This window comes from Delphinapterus leucas, chromosome 5 (assembly GCF_059928025.1).
Source record: "Delphinapterus leucas isolate spDelLeu-1000000601 "Yukka" chromosome 5, BTC_Dleu_Yukka2, whole genome shotgun sequence".
NCBI classification, from domain to species: domain Eukaryota; kingdom Metazoa; phylum Chordata; class Mammalia; order Artiodactyla; family Monodontidae; genus Delphinapterus; species Delphinapterus leucas.
Window position 1 is genome coordinate 74,817,884 of NC_143133.1, and position 20,939 is coordinate 74,838,822.

A 20,939-nucleotide genomic window follows, 5' to 3' on the forward strand; every position below is an offset into this window, starting at 1 on the left:
CAGTGATATCTATTACTTATATAAGCTTATGCAAGGACAAATATTTCTTGTTACTCATATTAACATTATTGCTTCTATTAATTGATTAGTCCAGTATTAAACTAGGAGTTGATTTACTTATTGGTGGTATTAAGGTAAATGTGTTGTTGAACTTGAACGCTTCCTTAACTGATGGCTGCTTTTAAGCCAACTATGGTGTTATTTTTACTCTCTAGATAAGGTTGTATCCTGTTTCTAAAAAGCTGCAACTTTTTAGATTAGTATTTAAAAATACATTAAAATTTATGATTTTTTGAATAGTTTTTAAAGTTGAACTAAGATCCTTTTCCTGGACAACCAGCTATCAACAGGCTCGTTATACCTCTACTTATAAATCTTCTCACAAGTTTGCCACACAGATGAGTTTGTTCTAATAAACTGTACTTAAGTAGCTCGTCTGGCTTTGGGGTATTTAACTTAAGTTCTCTTTGTTAAAAATTTCAGTTAAATCATTATACAAAAGGCAAAAGGGGGAAGCTTTACTTTTTATTACTTGTAATGCTTCTTGCCTCATGCCCTTACAATACTTTCTCTATAGTGCCAAAAAGCTTTTAATTTCTATCTCCTATACTTTAAATATTGGGTGAATGATTTATTCAATCTGCTTATAATAGTTGAATTTGTGGGAGGCTTGGGCTAGATTTAGTTCAAAGTATCCATACACTTTGAAATCTCCTGAGTGTAAACTAGGTGCTTTTGTTTAAGCTATACTTTGATTTATCCAAGCACACTTTCCAGTATGCTTCCCTTGTTACGACTTTATCTCCTCTCATATGTTTGGTACTTGCTAAGAAGTTATAAGAGTTATTAATACTTGAGAAGGGTGATGGGCCGAGTGTGCATGCTTCACGGCCTGACTCAACTAAGCACTCTGTTCTTAATTTACTACTAAATTCTCCTTTGGTTTTTACCTTCATCAAAACTTTTGTATAATAAGAAATATGTTCTTGAAATAGAAAATGTAGCCCATTTTTTCCCATCCCGTAAGTTACACCTTGACCTAATGTTTTTATGTATAATAATTATGCTTACTGTTATTCCTTTCCAGGGTTTGCTGAAGATGGCGGTATACAGACTGAATTAGCAAATGTTGGTGAGGTTTATCGATTATAGAGAGAACACACTCCTCTAGAGGGGAATGAAGCACCATCAAGTCCCTTGAGTTTTAAGCTATTGCTAGTAGTACTCCGGCAAATAATTTTGTTATGATAATTATTTGCATGTAGGGCTAAGCATAGTGGGCTATCTAGTCCCATTTGGGGTCTTAGCTGTCATGTGATCAGTAACCGTTAAAGTCACTTTTGCAGTTCATTTTTAAATAGCTATAGCTTTCTAAGGCTTAGCTAGAACTTAACTTTATTTTTTATTATTCTTTAACACATTTTACACCGATTTTCTATTAATTTGGGTTAATCGTATGACCACAGTGGCTGGCACGAAATTTACCAACCCTAAATAACATAACTTAGTTGAACTTTCATTTATGGCTTAATTTTTATCACTGCTGTTTCCTGTGAGGGCATCGCCAAGCAAAGCATTATGAGCTACTATTTTAGTGTGCTTGATACCTGCTCCTTTTAATCCTTCATGATTTAGAGGATAGTCTGCTTAAGTTATTATGGTAACACTAAAACATGGTAAAAAACAGAGTACTATACTAATTTTCTTTCTACAAATGTCCATTCCTTTTAGAAGAAAAGTAATAGGACAATCAACTTCTTATTTTCTATTTTAAAACAGTAACACAGGTCAGTCTAATGAGAATATGGATTATGCTTTCCAGGACACGAAAAAAGTGTAAGTCAGTCACTGAGAGTTGGTATCAACTCTTACCTCCCTCTAATTTTCCCCCACTCATCTCTTACTTTGCACTCAATCTAGAGATACTTCTCTACCCAGGTAGAGAAGGGGTCAGCTAACTTATTCTGTAAAGGGTCACAAAGTAAATATTTTTGGCTTTCTGGGCCCTAACATCTCTGATGCAACTACCTAACTCTGCCACTATAGCTTGAAAACAGCCATACACAATATGTAAAAAATAAGAGTGGCTGTATTCCAATAAAGCTTTATTCACAGACACTAAAACCTGAATTTCATATAATTTTCACATATCATAAAATAGTATTCTGCTTCCAGGATTTTTTTTCCCCCAACCATTTAAAAATGTAAACACTATTATTAGTTCACAGGTCATAAAAAAACAGGCAGCAAGCTGGATTTGGTGGTGTGCAGACCCCTGATGGAGAGACTTGCTTGTAAGGCAGACATGCAGTAGGTGACTGGCCCTTCTGTACCTCAGTCAACTGCTTCTTTATCTCTAAACCTAAAACCTGACAGGAAATAATTCTTATTCTACTTTTCAGTCATTTGCAAATCACCTTTCTCTCAAAAAAAGACAAGTTATAATTCTTACTTTCAGGTAGTAACTTTGAAAAATTTCAAGAATTGCTGAAAGAAAATACATCTGGATGTCAATTATCTTACCAATAAATAATGTTTCATTCCTCTGAAGAATAAAAAATCTAAAGATAAATAAAAACTATCAAAGAAGGTAGCCGATCATGTCCTAAATATTTTTATAATACTCTGTCCTATGTGCCTTGCCAGGAGACTGTAAACCACACTGTACCCAATAATTAAGACAGAAAAGGAAGGAAGGAAGGAAAGAAGGGAGGGAGGGAGGGAGGGAACAAGGAAAGGAAAGGGGAGGGGAAGGGAAGGGGGGGAGGGGAGGGGAGGAAAAGGAAAAGGAAAAGGAAAGGGAAAACAGAAAAAAGAAAAAAAGAGAAGGCATACTTCTGAGCTCAAAATGAAGATTGAATATATCTAGTGAAACTCACCAAGTTGTAAAGATTCATCTAAGAGGAATGCAGAATTTTCCAAAGGCATCTTACACTGTGACAAAATCAGCTTCTAAGTTTCAGCAGCTTTACAGGAAAAACAAAAAACAAAAAACAAAATCTGTAAAACAAGGGCAGCTGTGGAAATAATGTTAACCAAATTCTAAGTAACAATACCGCCAGTATTTTTTCCCATCCACATATACAGCATTAATTGGGGCTTCCTATGTGCCAGGAATAGGGGATGCAGCAATGAACATGTCAGATTCCATCAATTCCTCCGGGAGCTCAGTCTGTAGGGCAACTCCAAATGGGATGAAAGGCTTTAAGAATCATGATGATGTGAAGGGAAAGCATGGCAGAGATACAAACCAGGCTAGTGGGAACTAGTTAGGAAAGGTTTCCTAAAAAAGAGGCAATTAATGCAAGCATGAGTAGGGTCTGACCAAATAAAGCAAGAGGGGAGGGGAGAGAAAGAACAAGTTTCATTAGAAGGGAATGGCATGTTCAAAGGGCCAGATGTAGGAGAGGATATGGCGTTTGTGTGCAAGTAAAAGAAATCTAGTATGGCTGCTCAGTGTAAGAAAAGGGATGAGAAAGTCATTCTCTGAGATGAGATGGGCAAGGGAGGAAAGTAAGAAGTGAAGCAACTTGCCCTGCATCACTCAGTCACACAGGGCTAACAGGCAGAGACCATTTTAAACTCTCACCACTTGACTGCAATATATTAGCCATTCTGAAGCTCTTCCCAGTCCCCTAGCCTCAAGGGTCTTAGAGGTTGACTCCTGGGAAGGAAGGTGAGTCAAAGTCCTGTGGAGGATGATCCTTTCAGGGGGCTTTTGCAAAGGCCTGAGGGAAAACTGCCAGCCTCCCTATGAATGGATGAATTGATCAACTGACCATCAGGGGCCCTCCTGCAAAATGATGGGGAAGAAGTCAGTTTCAGCACCATTCTCAGTTACAAATTAATAGTTGCCAAGCATTTTACTATGGGTGAAGTCCAGTTCTAAGTGCTTTACACGTATTAACTAATTCAATCCTCACAACATCCCTATGAGGTAGGTGCTTTTATAAGCCTTTATTTCCAGTACGGTTTTATGAAATAGCCCAATCATGGTCATTAATTTTTATTAACAATTAAAATTATCAGAAATGTTAATGATACTTACCACAATATTAAAAGCATTTTAATTACCATTAAATCAGAAAAGTACTATTTTAAAGATTAATTAACAAAAACAAAAGACTTTACAACATTAATTTGGTTATTTCTCTGTTAGAGAAAGAGCTGGAAATTTTGTTTCATGCTCATTCATTCACTTACTTCATGATAGGTTCTACATATCCAATGATTAGGGGAAAAACACACCAAATTCCTGCCGTCATGGAGTTTCAGTCATTGAAATACAACTGGCAATTATGTTTTTGTAACATATCCTAAGTTTTTTGAATGAATGAAAATTCAACAACCATACAGACAAAATCTGATGCATAGAGGAAAATTAAAACCTGAGGGGAGTGGATTGTGAATAAAAAATATATATACATGTTAAAGAAGGAGGAAGAGAAAGAATAAAAAGCTGCTCCACTAAAAAAGGGAACCCTCATGCACTCTTGGTGGGAATGTAAATTGGTGCAGCCATTATGGAAAACAGTATAGAGGTTCCTCCAAAAACTGAAAATAGAACTACAATATGATCCAGCAATTCCACTTCTGGGTATTTATCCAAAGAACACAAAAACACTAATTTGAAAAGATGTATGTATCCCTATGTTCACTGCAGCATTATTTACAATACCCAAGATACAGAAGCAACCTAAGCGTCCTTCAATAGATAAACAGATAACAAAGATGTGGTGTATACACAACACACACACACACACAAATCATACTCTACCATAAAAAAGAATTAAATCCCGCCATTTACAACAATGTGGATGGACCTTGAGGATATCATGCTAAGTGAAATAAGTCAGACAAAAAGAAAAAAAATGGTTCTGAAGAACCTAGGGGCAGGACAGGAATAAAGACGCAGATGTAGAGAATAGACCTGAGGACACAGGGAGTCGGAAGGGTAAGCTGGGACGAAGTGAGAGAGTGGCATGGACATATATACACTACCAAATGTAAAATAAATAGCTAGTGGGAAGCAGCCGCATGGCACAGGGAGATCAGCTCGGTGCTTTGTGACCACCTAGAGGGGTGGGATGGGGAGGGTGGGAGGGAGACGCAGGAGGGAGGGGACGTGGGGATATATGTACACGTATAGCTGATTCACTTTGTTATGGGGCAGAAACTAACGCACCATTGTGGAGCAATTATACTCCAAATAAGATGTTAAAAAAAATAATAATACCAATACTGAATTATTTCACTCATATGTGGAATCCAAAAAACAAGAAAAATAAACAAACGAAACAAAACAGAAACAGACTCAGAGAGCACAAACTGCTGGGAGAAGAGGATGATGGATGAAACAGGTGAAGGGGATTAAGTGGTATAAAACTTCCAGCTATAAACTAAGTCAAGGGGAAGTAATGGGAATACAGTCAGTAATACAGTAACAACTTTGTATAGTGACAGAAGGTGAGTGGACTTGTTCTGATTATTTCATAACATATAAAAATATCTCATCACCATGTTGTATACCTGAAACTAATGTTGTATGTCAAGTATAACTTAATTAAAAAAAAAAAATCTGTTCCACTGAGGAACACACTCATGAAGAATGAAAAAGAGAAAAGAGAGCACAGCAAAGTACCGGTAATCAGCCCACAATGATGAAGGTCCTTAAGGGACTCAAAACAGTTATAACGATAAAAAGCAGATGAATATTACACAGTAGAGGATTCAAGGCTATAACCTAGTGAAGAAAGATTACACCTTAATCCAGTAGTCTTCACATTAGGGACCAGATGGTTTTAGGGAATCAATTTCCAAATCCTTCATGTCTATAATTACCAACCAGCTACTAGAACTAATATCAAGGTCAGAGCATCATACTGCTTTCTCCTTTCCTACAGTGTATTTTGTATCTTCCTTCTTACAGTTCACAAGAGAAAGATGTATCTCTTACACATCTAAAATTCACTACAATGCATTTCCCTGTAGAAACATCCAGAACACCAAAGGAATAATTTTAAATATTGATATCAAGGGAGTATCCTCTAATGGAAGTACCATATATCCAAGGTGGTCTTATTTTTCCCTGTCCCATACACCTCTGTTAAGAACAATACATGACATTAAAAAGCAGATATTCTGGCCTGGCCCCAATGCACTGTTAAAACTTCAGGATGTGAGAATAAAAACAACCTTCTGATTAAGAAGCTCATCTGAGAGAATCCAACGAAAACAGTGATGATAAATATTGAAGACAGCTAGAACTTAGTTCATCCAGGTTACAAGCTTGTGGCCAGACTCCTTACATAATTTGTATGGAATTATTTAGAACTCAAGATCTGGGAAGCATCTTAAATTAGAACTCAACATCTGTACTTTCACCATTCTCAGAGAAATGAGAAAGAAATTAGTACATTCCATCAATCACCTGTGTCTTGTGTCTGTGATGTGAAGATATTTTACATGATTTCAAACAGTTGAAAAGATCCCTTACTTCAGTTAACATCATATCTTCAAGTAAACGTAACACATATCAAAGTTAAGTTAGTGTTTTATATTTTCTTGAACACTTATGGAGAAACATTTTTATTAACTTTTATGAAAAGAATACTGCACACAGTAAATCCATATTTTTTAAAAAACTGGGACAAGTCTTTACACTGTCACATTCCATGCATTTCTCTGCTTGTTTTTCATTCCTATATGGACATATTACATATAGATTAGTTTAGCAGGAATATACTGTAAATCCTACTATAAATGATATACTTAACAAAAGCATAAGTGTTTTGTAAACTTCACACTTATTAGTGACCCAACATCTTTTCTTTTTACTATTAATTTCCACTGAAACCAGTCTCATTCTAACATATACATAATATTCATCTATGGATACATAAATTCCATGAAAAGAAAAGTCCCCTCTGAAAAGATACATTTACATCTAGTAATTGTTTAATAATAAAATCAATAATACATTTATGGTATACTCGTAGTAATTATAATTCCAAAAAAAGTTTTTCTGTTAACACTTAGACCATTATGGTCATAATAAACATTCTGAATTTCAATATCTATTCATATTTTTGATGCCCAGAAGCATTCTTCAAGTATTGAAAGAAAGGAACTGCCAACCCAGAATTCTATATCCAGACAAAATATCCTTCAGGAAAGAGAGGGAGATTAAAATATCCACAAATGACAGAAAACTAAGAGAGTGTGTCATCAGTAGACCTGCCTTAAAAAAAGGAATGACTATAGGAAGTTCTTCTAACAGAAAGGAAATGATAAAAGAAGGAATATTGGAAAATCAGGAGAGAAAAACTGGAAAGAGGAAGAATATGGGTAAATACAATAGCCTTTTCCTTCTCCTAAGTCTTCTATATTATTTTTGATGATTTAAGCAGAAATTATTAACACTGTGTGATACGGTTCTCAATATATAGAGAGAAAATTAGAAATGGAGGGGGTGGGTAAAGGGAGTTAACCAGTAGACTATAATAAGTTACCTATACATAAAGTACCTAGAACAACCACAAAAAAGCTATCCAAAGAGATACAATCAAAACATTATAAATAAATCAGGATGGAATCCTAAAGTGTTCAACTAACCCACAGTCTTCTTTTTCGCTCTCCCACTACTACTGAAAAAGGAGCTGAGTTAATGCACAAGATACTCTATCCCCAGGCAAGACAGGAGTGGAACAAGTTTGAGGACATTGATGAGTCACATACTCTAAAGGCAGAATTTTCAAAGCATTTATAGTATCAGTTTTGGCATTACTCTCATGCACTGCTGGTGGGAGTAGAAATAGGTGCTGACTTATGGAGGACAATATATCAATATATTAACAAAATTATAAACGTTCCTACACTTCGGTCCAGCAATACAGGGGGTATAACAAGCATTTTTTTAAATGAAACGAAATAGAAAAAAAAGTCAAAGTACAGGACACCTAGTAATGGTTAGGTTATTTCCTGAAACTGTTGTTTCAGGTATGTGTTTATTGAGTGTGTGGGTACTGGGTCACAACATAAAACATATTTCTTACTATAGGCTGTGGTCAAAGAAGTCTGGAAGCCACTATTTCACCTCAAAAAGGTAGCCTGAGGCATAGGGACAAACTGACACTTTGGAAAGGGAGGGTTCAATGCCTGGATGTGAATAAGTGAAAGGGAAGAAAGACATATAAGGAGACAAAGCAAACCCAAGGTAGTACGTTACTGAGCTACCAACGAGCTAGGCAGAGCCATGAGAAACATGGCCTCTTTGGGGTGAATGCAGAGGAGATGAAGAAGGGAGAGAATTTATCTGACTGGGGCCAAAGAAGAGACAGAAGCAATCCATCAAAGTCTGTCCCCCAAAGTGTGAATTCCTAAAATGAATTTCTTGCTTTCCTCAATGACACCATTTTCTTTTTTTTTTAACTTTTTATTTTATATTGGAGTATAGTTGATTAACAATGTTGTATTAGTTTCAGGTATACAACAAAGTGACTCAGTTATACATATATATGCATCTATTCTTTTTCAAATTTTTTTCCCAATTAGGTTGTTACAGAATATTGAGCAGAGTTCCTTGTGCTACACAGTAGGTCCTTGTTGGTTATCCATTTTAAATATAGCAGTGTGTACATGTCAATTCCAAATTCCCCAACTATCCCTCCCCCGCCACTTCCCCCCTGGTAACCATAAGTTCATTCTCTAAGTCTGTGAGTCTGTTCCTATTTTGTAAATAAGTTCATTTGTATAATTTTTTTTTAGATTCCACATATAAACAATATCACACAATATTTCTCTTTCTCTGACTTACTTCACTCAGTACAACCATCTCTAGGTCCATCCATGTTGCTGCAAATATCATTATTTCATTCTTTTTAATGGCTGAATAATATTCCATTATATATATGTATCACTTCTTCTTTATCCATTTGTCTGTTGATGGACACTTAGGTTGCTTCCATGTCTTGGCTACTGTAAACAGCATTGCAATGAACACTGGGGTACATGTATCCTTTCAGACCATGTTTTCCTCCAAGTATTATGCCCAGGAGTGGGATTCCATGATCATATGGTAGCTCTATTTTTAGTTTCTTAAGGAACTGCCATACTGTCCTAAATAGCGGCTGCACCAATTTACATTCCCACCAACAGTGTAGGAGGGCTCCCTTCTCTCCACACAGTCTCCAGCATTTTCTGTTTGTGAATTTTTTGATGATAGCCATTTTGACTGGTGTGAGATGATGTCTCATTGTAGTTTGGATGTGCATTTCTCTAATAATTAACAATGCTGAACATCTTTTCATGTGCCTCCTGGCCATCTGTATGTCTTCTATGGAGAAATGTCTATTTAGGTCTTCTGCCCATTTTTTGACTGCATTGTTTTTTTTTGATATTGAGCTGCAAAACCTGTTTGTAAACTTTGGAAACTAATCCCTTGTGAGTCACACCATTTGCAAATATTTTCTCCCATTCTGTGGGTTATCTTTTTGTTTTGTTTATGGTTTTCTTCATGGTGCAAAAGCTTTTGAGTTTAATTAGGTCCCATTTGTTTGTTTTTATTTCCATTACTCTGGGAGATGGACTGAAAAAGATATTGCTGTGATTTATGTCAGAGAGTGTTCTGCCTATGTTTTCCTCTAAGAGTTTTATAGTGTCCAGTCTCACATTTAGGTCTTTAATCCATTTTGAGTTTATTTTTGTGTATGGTATTAGAGAATGTTCTAATTTCATTTTTTTTACATGCAGCTGTCCAGTTTTCCCAGCACCATTTATTGAAGAGACTGTCTTGCCTCTATTGTATAGTCTTGCCTTCTCTGTCAGAGATTAATTGACCAGAGGTGCATGGGTTTATTTCTGGGCTTTCTATCCTGTTCCATTGATCTATATTTCTATTTTTGTGCCAGTACCATACTGTTTTGATGACTATGGCTTTGTAGTATAAACTGTAAAAAATACAAACACATGGAGGCTAAACAATATGCTACTAAACAACCAATGGATTACTGAAGAAATCAAAAAATAGCTAGAGACAAATGAAAATGAAAGCACAATGATCCAAAACCTATGCAATGCAGCAAAAGCAGTTCTAAGAGGGAAGTTTAGAGCAATATAATCTTACCCCAGGAAACAAGAAAAATCTAAAATAAACAACCTAACTTTACATCTAGAGCAAATAAAGAAAGAACAAGCAAAACCTAAAGTTAGTAGAAGGAAAGAAATCATACAGACCAGAGCAGAAATAAATGAAACAGAGACAAAGAAAACATAGCAAAGTTCAATAAAACTAAAAGCTGATTCTTTGAAAAGATAAACAAAATTGATAAACCTTTGGCTAGAATCATTAAGGAAAAAAAGGGAGAGGACTGAAATCAATAAAATTAGAAATGAAAAAGGAGAAGTTACACCTAACACCACAGAAATAAGAAGAATCATAAGAGACTACTACAAGCAACTGTATGCCAATAAAACAAACAACCTGGAAGAAATGACAAATTCTTAGAAGGTACAATCTCCCAAGACTGAACCAGGAAGAAATAGAAAAAATGGACAGACCAACCACAAGTACTGAAACTGAAACTGTGAGTAAAAACTCCCAACAAACGGAAGTCCAGGACCAGATGGCTTCACGGGTGAATTCTATCAAACATTTACAGAAGAGCTAACACCTATCCTTCTGAAACTGTTCCAAAAAAATTGCAGAGGAAGGAAAATTCTCAAACTTACTCTATGAGGCCACCATCACCCTGATACCAAAACCAGACAAAGACACCACAAAAAAAGGAAATTACAGGCCAGTATCACTGATGGACATAGACGCAAGAATCCTCAACAAAGTACTAGCAATCTGAATCCAGCAATACAGTAGAAGGATCATACACCATGATCAAGTGGGATTTATACCAGGGAAGCAAGGATTTTTCAATATCCACAAATCAATCAATGTGATACACCACATCAACAAACTGAAGAATAAAAACCATATGATCTCACTAGATGCAGGAAAAACTTTTGACAAAATTCAACACCCATTTATGACAAAAACTCTCCAGAAAGTGGGCATAGGGGGAACATACCTCAACATAATAAAGGCCATATACAACAAACCTACAGCTAACCTCATACCCAATGGTGAAAAGTTAAAAGCATTCCCTCTAAGATCAGAAACAAGACAAGGATGTCCTCTCTTGCCACTTTTATTCAACATAGTTTTGGAAGTCCTAGCTATGGCAAGCAAAGAAGAAATAGAAGGAATCCAAACTGGAAAAGAAGAAGTTAAACTGTCACTGTTTGCATATGACTGACACTGTTTGCAGATGGAAGTCCTAGCTATGGCAAGCAAAGAAGAAATAGAAGGAATCCAAACTGGAAAAGAAGAAGTTAAACTGTCACTGTTTGTACATAGAAAATCCTGAAGATGCTACAAAAAAGACTACTAGAGCTCATCAATGAATTTGGTAAAGCTGCAGGTTACAAAATTAATACATAGAAATCCGTTGTATTTCTATACACTAACAACGAAAGATCAGAAAGAGAAATGCAAGAAACAATCCCATTTACAATCACACCAAAAAGAATAAAATACCTACAAATAAACCTACCTAAGGAGACAAAAGACCTGTACTCTGAAAAGTATAAGACGCTGATGAAATCAAAGGACTCAAACAGATGGAAAGATATACCATGTTCTTGGATTGGAAGAATCAACATTGTCAAAATGATTATACTACCCAAGGCAATCTACAGATTCAATGCAATCCCTATCAAATCAGCAATTTTTCACAGAACTAGAACAAAAAACTTTTTTAATTTTTATGGAGACACAAAAGACCCCAAATAGCCAAAGCAATCTTGAGAAAGAAAAACGAAGCTGGAGGAATTGGGCTCCCTGACTTCAGACTCAATGACACCATTTTCTTTGCTTACTTTTTTAAGGTAAATTTTAAACAATGCATGTGGCTTCATTTGTGGTTCACATTATATTTCTATTGGATAATGCAAGTGTAGAGCCTGGAGTGCTACAATTTCTCTTTGCACTCAGCAGCTGATTTGTCGAAGAGATGTGAAACATCTTCTGCTGTGATTTTTCTTCTCTTTGCCATTATGGGCAGAAATGAAAGTTTCTAAATTCTCAACTGTGTTCAATGAAAACTAAAAGCAGCCTACAAAAACAGTGTCTCCAGGCTTCTTTAATAACTTCTTGAAAGATGATGCAATAACTTGGGCAATATAAAAATCAGACTGAAAAAAATGATGCGATAGCGACAAACTTTTCCATATTCTATCACCCTTCTACACGATTCCATTATTCTTCTACTTTCATGTTATCTTTTAAGGAAAGATAGCAATAACTGGTGAGTCATGATAAAACAAATCTTAAAATATTGAAACACACAATGTTTAAAGGTAAAAGAATATAATTAATGAAAGATAGAGATTTATTCAATTTTTTTAAAGTACATTTTGTTTTGTTCTTTAGGAGACCTCAAAGAATAATAATCATGAAATACTAGTTCTTATAAATAGTTGGAATGCTTAAAAAATCGAAAAGTCTATAATTAAATCCAATGGATATTGATGGTATACAAAGGGTTAATCAAAAATTGGTAAGTAGGGCTTCCCGGGTGGCGCAGTGGTTGGGAGTCCGCCTGCCGATGCAGGGGACGCGGGTTCGTGCCCCAGTCCGGGAGGATCCCACATGCCGCGGAGCGGCTGGGCCCGTGAGCCACGGCCGCTGGGCCTGCGCGTCCGGAGCCTGTGCTCCGCGACGGGAGAGGCCACGGCAGTGAGAGGCCCGCGTACCACAAAAAAAAAAAAAAAAAATTGGTAAGTAAAAGGTAATTGATAAAGCATTTTTCTTGTCTGTCCTATCAAACTATATTTCAAGGTAACCAAAGAGACCTAATTGGTGAGGGGTAGTCCTTCAAAGAATTTTAGCTAATAAGAACAAAAAGAAATTACATAAATAGATGGGCAACAATCATCAATGGATTTTAAAGCCATGAGGAGAAAAAGTGATAGTGAATTGCACAACAGATCGTGCTGTCACCAAATGAGTGCAACTGATCAATCTTACCATCTCCAAAAGTGAGACAGACATTATGTACCTCCCAACGTAATGAAATATGTAGTATATAGTACTACTTATAAAATGTTCTTGTGTAAAAGAGTCACGCTGGAATCTATCAAATCTTTATATTGTATATTCTTAACAGTAGCAATGTCACACCCGGGGGTGAAAAATATCTTCAATAGTAGTATATTAAAATGGTTTCTTGCCCTCCAAAGCACAGTGCTGTATCTATTCTTGGGTTTCAGAGAGCAGACAATAAAGGAAAAAAAAATGTCTAAAAAGGGCCTTTAAAGGAGTAAGAAAAAAAAAAGAAAAAAAAAGTTGAGAAACACTGCTTTAGATCAAACTTTCAGTTTAAATTAATACAGAAAAGGAATAAGTAAAATGACATCAGGAAGAAGCAATCAGATAAATCTAGAATGTGAAATATTATACAGAACAACTGACCTAGTTTCTTCAACATGGAGGGAAAAGGGGGTGGGGCGTTGTCAACTGTCCTAAATTTTAAAAAGCCTCAGAGCCTTTAGTTTCAGAAATATTTACATTTACATTTAGAAATATTTACAATGAATTATATGTGGAATATGCTTCAAATAGCTTTAGGAGAGGGTACATGGGTGAGGGTATGGACGAAACAAGACAGGTTCTGAGTTGATAGTTATTAAAGCTGGGTGATCGGTAGATTATTCTAATCTGTATACTGTTGTATATGTTTTCCATTACAACAAAGTACGTGTTATTTGAGGAAGATTTTTCATTGTTAAGAAATTGGAGCATTACTGTGTAATACATAGTTGTGGCAAACATTTTCTATCAAAGGTGATCTACAAACTGATAACACTCTTCTTCCAAATAAATTGTACTCTTAAAAAAAAAAAAGGACTCAAGGGCTTCTCTGGTGGCGCAGTGGTTGGGAGTCTGCCTGCCGATGCAGGGGACGCGGGTTCGTGCCCCGGTCTGGGAGGATCCCACGTGCCGCGTAGCGACTGGGTCTGTGTGCCACGGCCGCTGGGCCTGCGCGTCTGGAGCCTGTGCTCCGCAACGGGAGAGGCCGCAATGGTGAGAGGCCCGCGTACCGCAAAAAAAAAAAAAAAAAAAAAAAAAAAGGACTCGAAACATTACAACCAATTGTTAGCACCTCATTTGAATCCTGATTCAGACAATATCAAAAAGTATTTTTGAAACAATTGAAAAAAATCTGAATAAGGACTAGGCATTATATGATATTAAGAAATTATGGTTAATTTGGTTAGATGTAGTAATGATACTGAGTTTATGTAAGAAAATATCCTTATTTTTTAAAGAAACATAGAATTACTTAGGGGTGAAGTGACAATTTCTTTCATTCTTTTCTTTCTTTCTTTCTTTCTTTCAAGAAAACCTGAAGAATGAAAGAGATAATGATGACAAACACTCAGTTTTGCCTCTCTTCCCTTTGGAAAGCCTACTGGTAAGACAGCACAGAAGAACAAAAAGTAAGATCTATAAAACAAAACAATGGAGAAGGAAGTTATGAAGAGATGAAATGATACAGTAGACTTCTGGAGAGCAGAAAGCAGATCCAAGTGTATTAACAGGTTAAGCACATGCAAAATTCACATAAAGGGACTACAGTGGAGTTCTGAGTCAACTGTCCTGAGACTATAGCCTCTAGAGTTAGCAGATACAGAGGCTGAATACAAGTGACCTAGGAAAAAGCTTTACCTGTCTCCTTTCTCTGCACCCCTTCCCTGGCTAAGCAAGGCCAGCATCACACCTAGGCCCAAAACTGCACCACTCTTTTCTAAAGAAATCTAGCAGAAATTTAGCAAACTGCTCAGAAAGAAACTAGATGGATGTTAGTGTCCACAGAGCTCATGTCAATATGACAACCGGAAAGCTCCTGAAAACAGCAATAGGTTCCCTGCTCTTAGGCTCTAAACCTAAACTTGCCAGCAGACAAGACACTCCATCTATGTACAAAGAATCACCAACCAGTCTTTTCAAACAGAGATGGCAATTGGAAAAACAATCCACCTATACGAGAAAAAACCCCCACCATAGCTACCTAAAATAATCAAGATAATCCGGTAGCAATATACATGAACCAACAATAATAATTTCTAGTCATATGAGGAAAAACCACAGCTAGAAAAAGACCAAGATAAATAGGTAGATCAACTAACCCCAGAAGACTCATACATTATTCAGGGTACAGAAGAAAAGAATAAAAAACAAAATATCTTTAAGATACTCCTAGGGCTTCCCTGGTGGAGCAGTGGTTGAGAATCTGCCTGCTAATGCAGGGGACACGGGTTCGAGCCCTGGTCTGGGAGGATCCCACATGCCGCGGAGCAACTAGCTCCGTGAGCCACAACTACTGAGCCTGTGCGTCTGGAGCCTGTGCTCCGCAACAAGAGAGGCCGCCATAGTGAGAGGCCCGCGCACCGCGATGAAGAGTGGCCCCCGCTTGCCACAACTAGAGAAAGCCCTCGCACAGAAATGAAGACCCAACACAGCCAAAAATAAAAATAAAATTAAAAAAAGATACTCCTAAAGACACTGCATTCAATACAACAAAAACAGAATGCTACATATTAAACAAACAATGACACAGATTCTACTACACCAAGAACTGTTATAAATGCTTTACAAATATGAACTCCTTTGCCCACAAAGTAGTTATTATCCTCATTTTGTAGTTCAGAAACTGAGCACAGAGAGGTTAAGTAACTTACCCAAGGTCACATGGTTATTAAGTGATGGAGCTGGGAACTTAACTCACACAGTCTGGCAGTCCAGTTCCATTGTATAAGCTTTTAACTACTATACCATGTTGCCTCTTGAAATGATATGAACAAAAAATAAGCAAAGCTACTGGAATATTTACAATCTGGTTACAGACATTCACAGAAAAGTAGGAACATATAGTTGAAGAAATCTGTCAGAATACAGAATAAAAAGGCAATGATAGAAAACATGAGAAGAGATAAAAGACATAAGGATCAAACCAGAAAGCCAAAATTCTGCTGGTGAGCATTCCAAAGTGGGAGAACATAGAAAACCAAGAAATATTACCAAAAAATAATGGAGAACATTTCCCATACCTGGAGGGAGACATCTGCATTTCAACTGAAAGGGCCTACCTACCCCAGAGAGTTCAGATAGAATAATAAGAACTCATACCTAGACACGTAACTATAAAATTCCAGAACTACAAAGACAAAGATAAGATACTAAAGCTTCCAAAGACAAGGGGAAAGGGTCATTAAAAAGTAACAAGACTCAAGAGTAGCACCAGACTTCCTACCATCTTGATCTAAAACACAACAGAGCAAAAACCCATAAGTTCTAAAGGAATTTAATCTGAATCTAAATTTCTACACCCAGACAAACTATCAAGCAATTATGAATGAGGCGAAAAAGCCATGTTCAGGCATGCAAGAATGTTTACATCTTAAGTACCCTGTAAACTGAAGTTAATTTAGAATATACTCCAGCAAAAAGGAGGAGAATGCCATAAAAGACAAAGATGTGATATCTAAGAGGCAGTAAGTCTAACCCAGAAATGCAGTGAAGGAGTATCTCAGAATGACAGAAATACAGCAGGCTTCCAACCCATGAAGACTGAAGAAGAAAGTAGGACAACTCTAAAAGGGATGTCTCCAGGAAAACCAGGGATTCAATCCAACAAATAACAGATATTGTGATTCAAGCAGGAAACATTTTGACCAAGAAGAAAAAGGCAGTTACAGACTGTAGGGGGGAAAGATGAACAATATTAAGCAAACTAATCAGAATATAAAGTCAGAATATAAGGCAAACTAGTGGCATGACTGTGAAAAAAAACTTATGAACTGTAAGTAAAGATAACCAACCTTACCTTGACATCACATATTTTATTTTTTGAGTTCCATTATCATAACTTTGTACCCATGGAAAATAAACAGCTCAATGATTAATTTATTTTGTTCAGCTTTTAGAATCAACCTACCGAAAAGACTGAATGGCCTAAATCTCATTACATAACAGAACGTAAATGTTATGTGATCAACCTGGTCAAACACAAAAGAAAAGGTAAAATGGAAGTGAAGGAGTAGAAAAGACAAGATGGAGAAATGGATAAAGGCCCTACTACCCTTATCTTACACAGTAGGGATTTAAAATATAATGTCTAAGACATTTTATTTACAGTTGCAAAGATACTAATAAAAGAACTAATTACAATGTTTCAAACTTTGGGATGAAGAGATATGAGAGATTAAGGACAGCATAAGTGAATTAAATCCTCATCTTAGAAGAATCGAGAATAATTTAAAGTCAATTAATCAAGAAATAAAAGCAGATCCCAACAAAGAAAAGTCTGGGACCAAATGGCTTCATGGGAAAAGTCTCCAAAACATTTAAAGAAGAATTAACACCAATCCTCCTCAAACTCTTCCAAATAGTTAAATAGGAGGGAACATTTCCAACTCATTTCATGATGCCAGCATTACCCTGATAGCAAAACCAGAAAAAGACACAACAAGAAAACTACAGACTAATATTCCTGATGAATAATGATGCAAAAATCCTCAACAAAATACTAACAAGCCAAATTCAATAGCACATTAAATGTATTATATACCATGATCAGGTGGAATGCAAGGATGATTCAAAACATGAAAATCAATCAGTGTCATATACCACATTAACAGAATGAAGGGGAAGGAAATACCTCAGTTGATGAAGAAAAAGCATCTGACAAAATTAAACACTCTTTCATAATAAAAACACTAAACTAGAAACAGAAATAAACCACCTCAACATAATAAAAGCCATATATGAAAAGATCACAGCTAACATCATACTCAACAATGAAAACTGAAAGCTTTTCCTCCAAGATTATGGACAAATCAAGGATGCCTACTCACATCACTTATACTCAACATTGTGCTCAAAGTCTTAGCTAAAGCAATTAGGCAAGAAAAAGAGTCATCCAAATATGGAAGGAAGAAGCAAAAAATTACCTCTGTTCACAGATCACATATGCAGAAAATATCTATTCAGTAATAATTGATATGTTTTTTAACTTTCATTCTAGTAATGTAGTGTACACATTTATTGATTTGTGTATACTGAACCATGTCTGCATCCCGGGGATAAATCTAACTTGATCATGGTGTCTGATTCTTCTAATGTGCTGCTGAATTCAGTTTACTAGTAGAGTTTGTTGATAATTTTTGCACCTATATTCCTCAAGGATTTTGGCCTGTAGTTTTCTTTTCTTGTAGTATGCTAATCTGGCTTTGGTATCGAGTGTTCCTTCTTCTTCAATTTTTTGGAAGGGTTTAAGAAGGACTGGTGTTAAGTATTCTTTAAATGTTTGGTAGAACGTTTCACCAGTGAAACCATCTGGTGGTCCTGGCTCTTCTTTGCTGCAAGGCTTTTGGTTACTGTTCCAATCTCCTTATCCATTATTGGTCTGTTCAAATTTTCTGCTTCTTCATGATTCAGTCTTGGTAGGTTGTATGTTTCTAGGAATTTATCCATTTCTTCTAGATTAACCAATTTGTTGGCATGATTGTTCACAGTAGTCTCCTATTTTCCTTTGTATTTCTGTCATGTCAGTTGTAATGTCTCCTCTTTCATTTCTGATTTTTTTTTGAATTTTTTTTTATACAGCAGGTTTTTATTAGTTATCTGTTTTATACATACTGGTGTATATATGTCAGTCCCAATCTCCCAATTCATCCCACCACCACCACCACCCCCGTCACTTTCCCCCCTTGGTGCCCATACGTTTGTTCTCTACATCTGTTTCTGATTTTGAGTCTTCTTTTTTCTTTAGTCCAGCCAAAGATTTGTCAATGTTATCTTCTCAAAAAAAAAAAAAAAAAAAGACAAACAAAAAACAGCCACTAGTTTCATTTATCTTTTATATTGTTTTCCTGGTCTCTTTATTTCTGTGCTAATCTTTGTTGTTTCCTTCCTTCTGCTAACTGCTTTAAATGTTTTGGAGCATTTTCCTTTGAAGCCATCTGGTCCCAGGCTTTTCCCTTCTAGTTCCCTGAGGTGTAGTTAGGTTGTTTATTTGTGATCTTTCCCCCCATCCCTGAATCTAGACATTTATTGCTATGAAATTCCCTGTTAAACTGCTTTTGCCGCATACCATCTGTTTTGGTATGTTGTATTTCCATTTTTGTTTCTTTCAAGGTATTTTTTAATTTCCCGTTTGATTTCCTCTTTAACTGATTGGCTGTTTAGGAGTGTGTTATTTAATTTCCACACAATTGTTAATTTTTCAATTTTCCTCTCTTATTGATTTCAAGTTTAACACCATTGTATGGAAAAGATAGGTGGTACAATACCAATGCTTGCTAAGGCTTGTTTTGTGACCTAACATATGATCTACCCTGGAGAGTTTCCATGTACACTTGAGAATACATATTCTGCTGCTGTTGGGTGGAATGTTCTGTATATGTGTTAGGTCTATTTGGTCTAAGGTATAGTTCACATCCACTGTTTTCCTTCATTCTTCTAGATGACCTATCCATTGCTGAAAGTGGAGGTACTGAGGTCCCCTACTATTACTTAATTGTTGTCAATTTCTCCCTTAAGATCTGTTCGTATTTGCTTAATATTTTTAGGTGCTCCAATGTTGGGTGCATATATATCTGCAATTGTTATATCCTCTTGATGAATCAATCCCTTTTCATTGTATAATGACAGTCTTTGCCCCTTGTTATCGTTTTTGATTTAAAGTCTATTTTGTCTGATATAAGGTTAGCTACCCCTGCTCTCTTTGGTTTCCAATTGCATGGAATATCTTTTTCCATTCCTTCCCTTTGAGCCTACATGTATCCTTAAGGTGAAATGAGTTTCTTATAGGCAGCATATATAGTTGATCTTGTTTTTTAATCCAGGCAGCTACTCCATGAGCTTTGACTGGAAAATTTTATCCATTTACATTTAAAGTAATTATTGATAGGTAAGAACTTTCTCATGCCATTTTATTAAATGTTTTCTGCCTGTTTCGTAGTTCCCTTGTTCCTTTCTCCATCTTGTGATGTCTTTGTGAACTGATGATTTTCCATAGTGGTATGCTTTGACTCCCTTCTCTTTATCTTTTGTCTATCTACTGCAGGTTTTGTTTTATGATTATCATGAGACTTATATAAAACATCTTTTAGCTATAACAGTCTACTTTAAGCTAACAACTTAGATCATATACAAGAACTCTAATCTTTTACTTTATGCTTTTGATGTCACAGTTTACCTCTTTTAACATTGTGCATCCATTAACAAATTACTGTAGCTATAGTTACCTTTTTTAATATTTATTTGGCTGTGTTGGGTCTTAGTTGCAGCATGTGGGATCTTCATCGCAGCATGCAGGATCTTTAGTTGCAACATGTGGGATCTTTAGTTGCGGCAATGTGGGATCTTTAGTTGCAGCACATGGGATCTAGTTCCCTGACCAGGGACTGAACCTGGGTCCCCTGTATTGGGAGCGTGGAGTCTTAGCCACTGGACCACCAGGGAAGTCCCATAGCTATAGTTACTTTAACACAGTTGTCCTTTAAACCTTTATATTAGAGTTAAGGGATTAACTTAACCACCATGTTACTCTCAATACTGTCATATTATCTAATACTCTGAATTTGATTATATACTTACCTTTACCAGTATGTTTTATATTTCCATATGTTTTCATGTTACTAATTAGCATCCTTTGCTTTCAGCTTGAAGAACTCCTTTCACCATTTCTCATAAGGCAGATCTAGTAGTGATGAATACCCCCAGCTTTTGTTTGGGAAAGTATCTCTCCTTCATGTATATAAAACAATTTTGCTGGGTAAAGTATTCTTGATTGGCAGCTTTCTTCTTTGGGCACTTTGAATAT

The 20,939-nt window shown here is 36.2% G+C and overlaps 1 protein-coding gene across 9 annotated transcripts in view; it reads right to left on the reverse strand.

The window, feature by feature from the left end:
* The window catches only part of CLOCK (clock circadian regulator), a 144,962-nt gene that overhangs the window by 95,197 nt on the left and 28,826 nt on the right, over window positions 1-20,939 (reverse strand). For 8 of the 9 annotated variants that reach the window (XR_016393289.1, XR_016393288.1, XM_089911942.1 and 5 more), the window contains exon 3: window positions 2,880-2,966. The gene's annotated coding sequence lies outside the window, so the exon portion shown is untranslated. Of the gene's footprint in view, window positions 1-2,879; window positions 2,967-3,589; window positions 3,794-20,939 lie in introns of all 9 variants that reach the window. The other variant, XM_089911940.1, reaches the window with a different exon arrangement.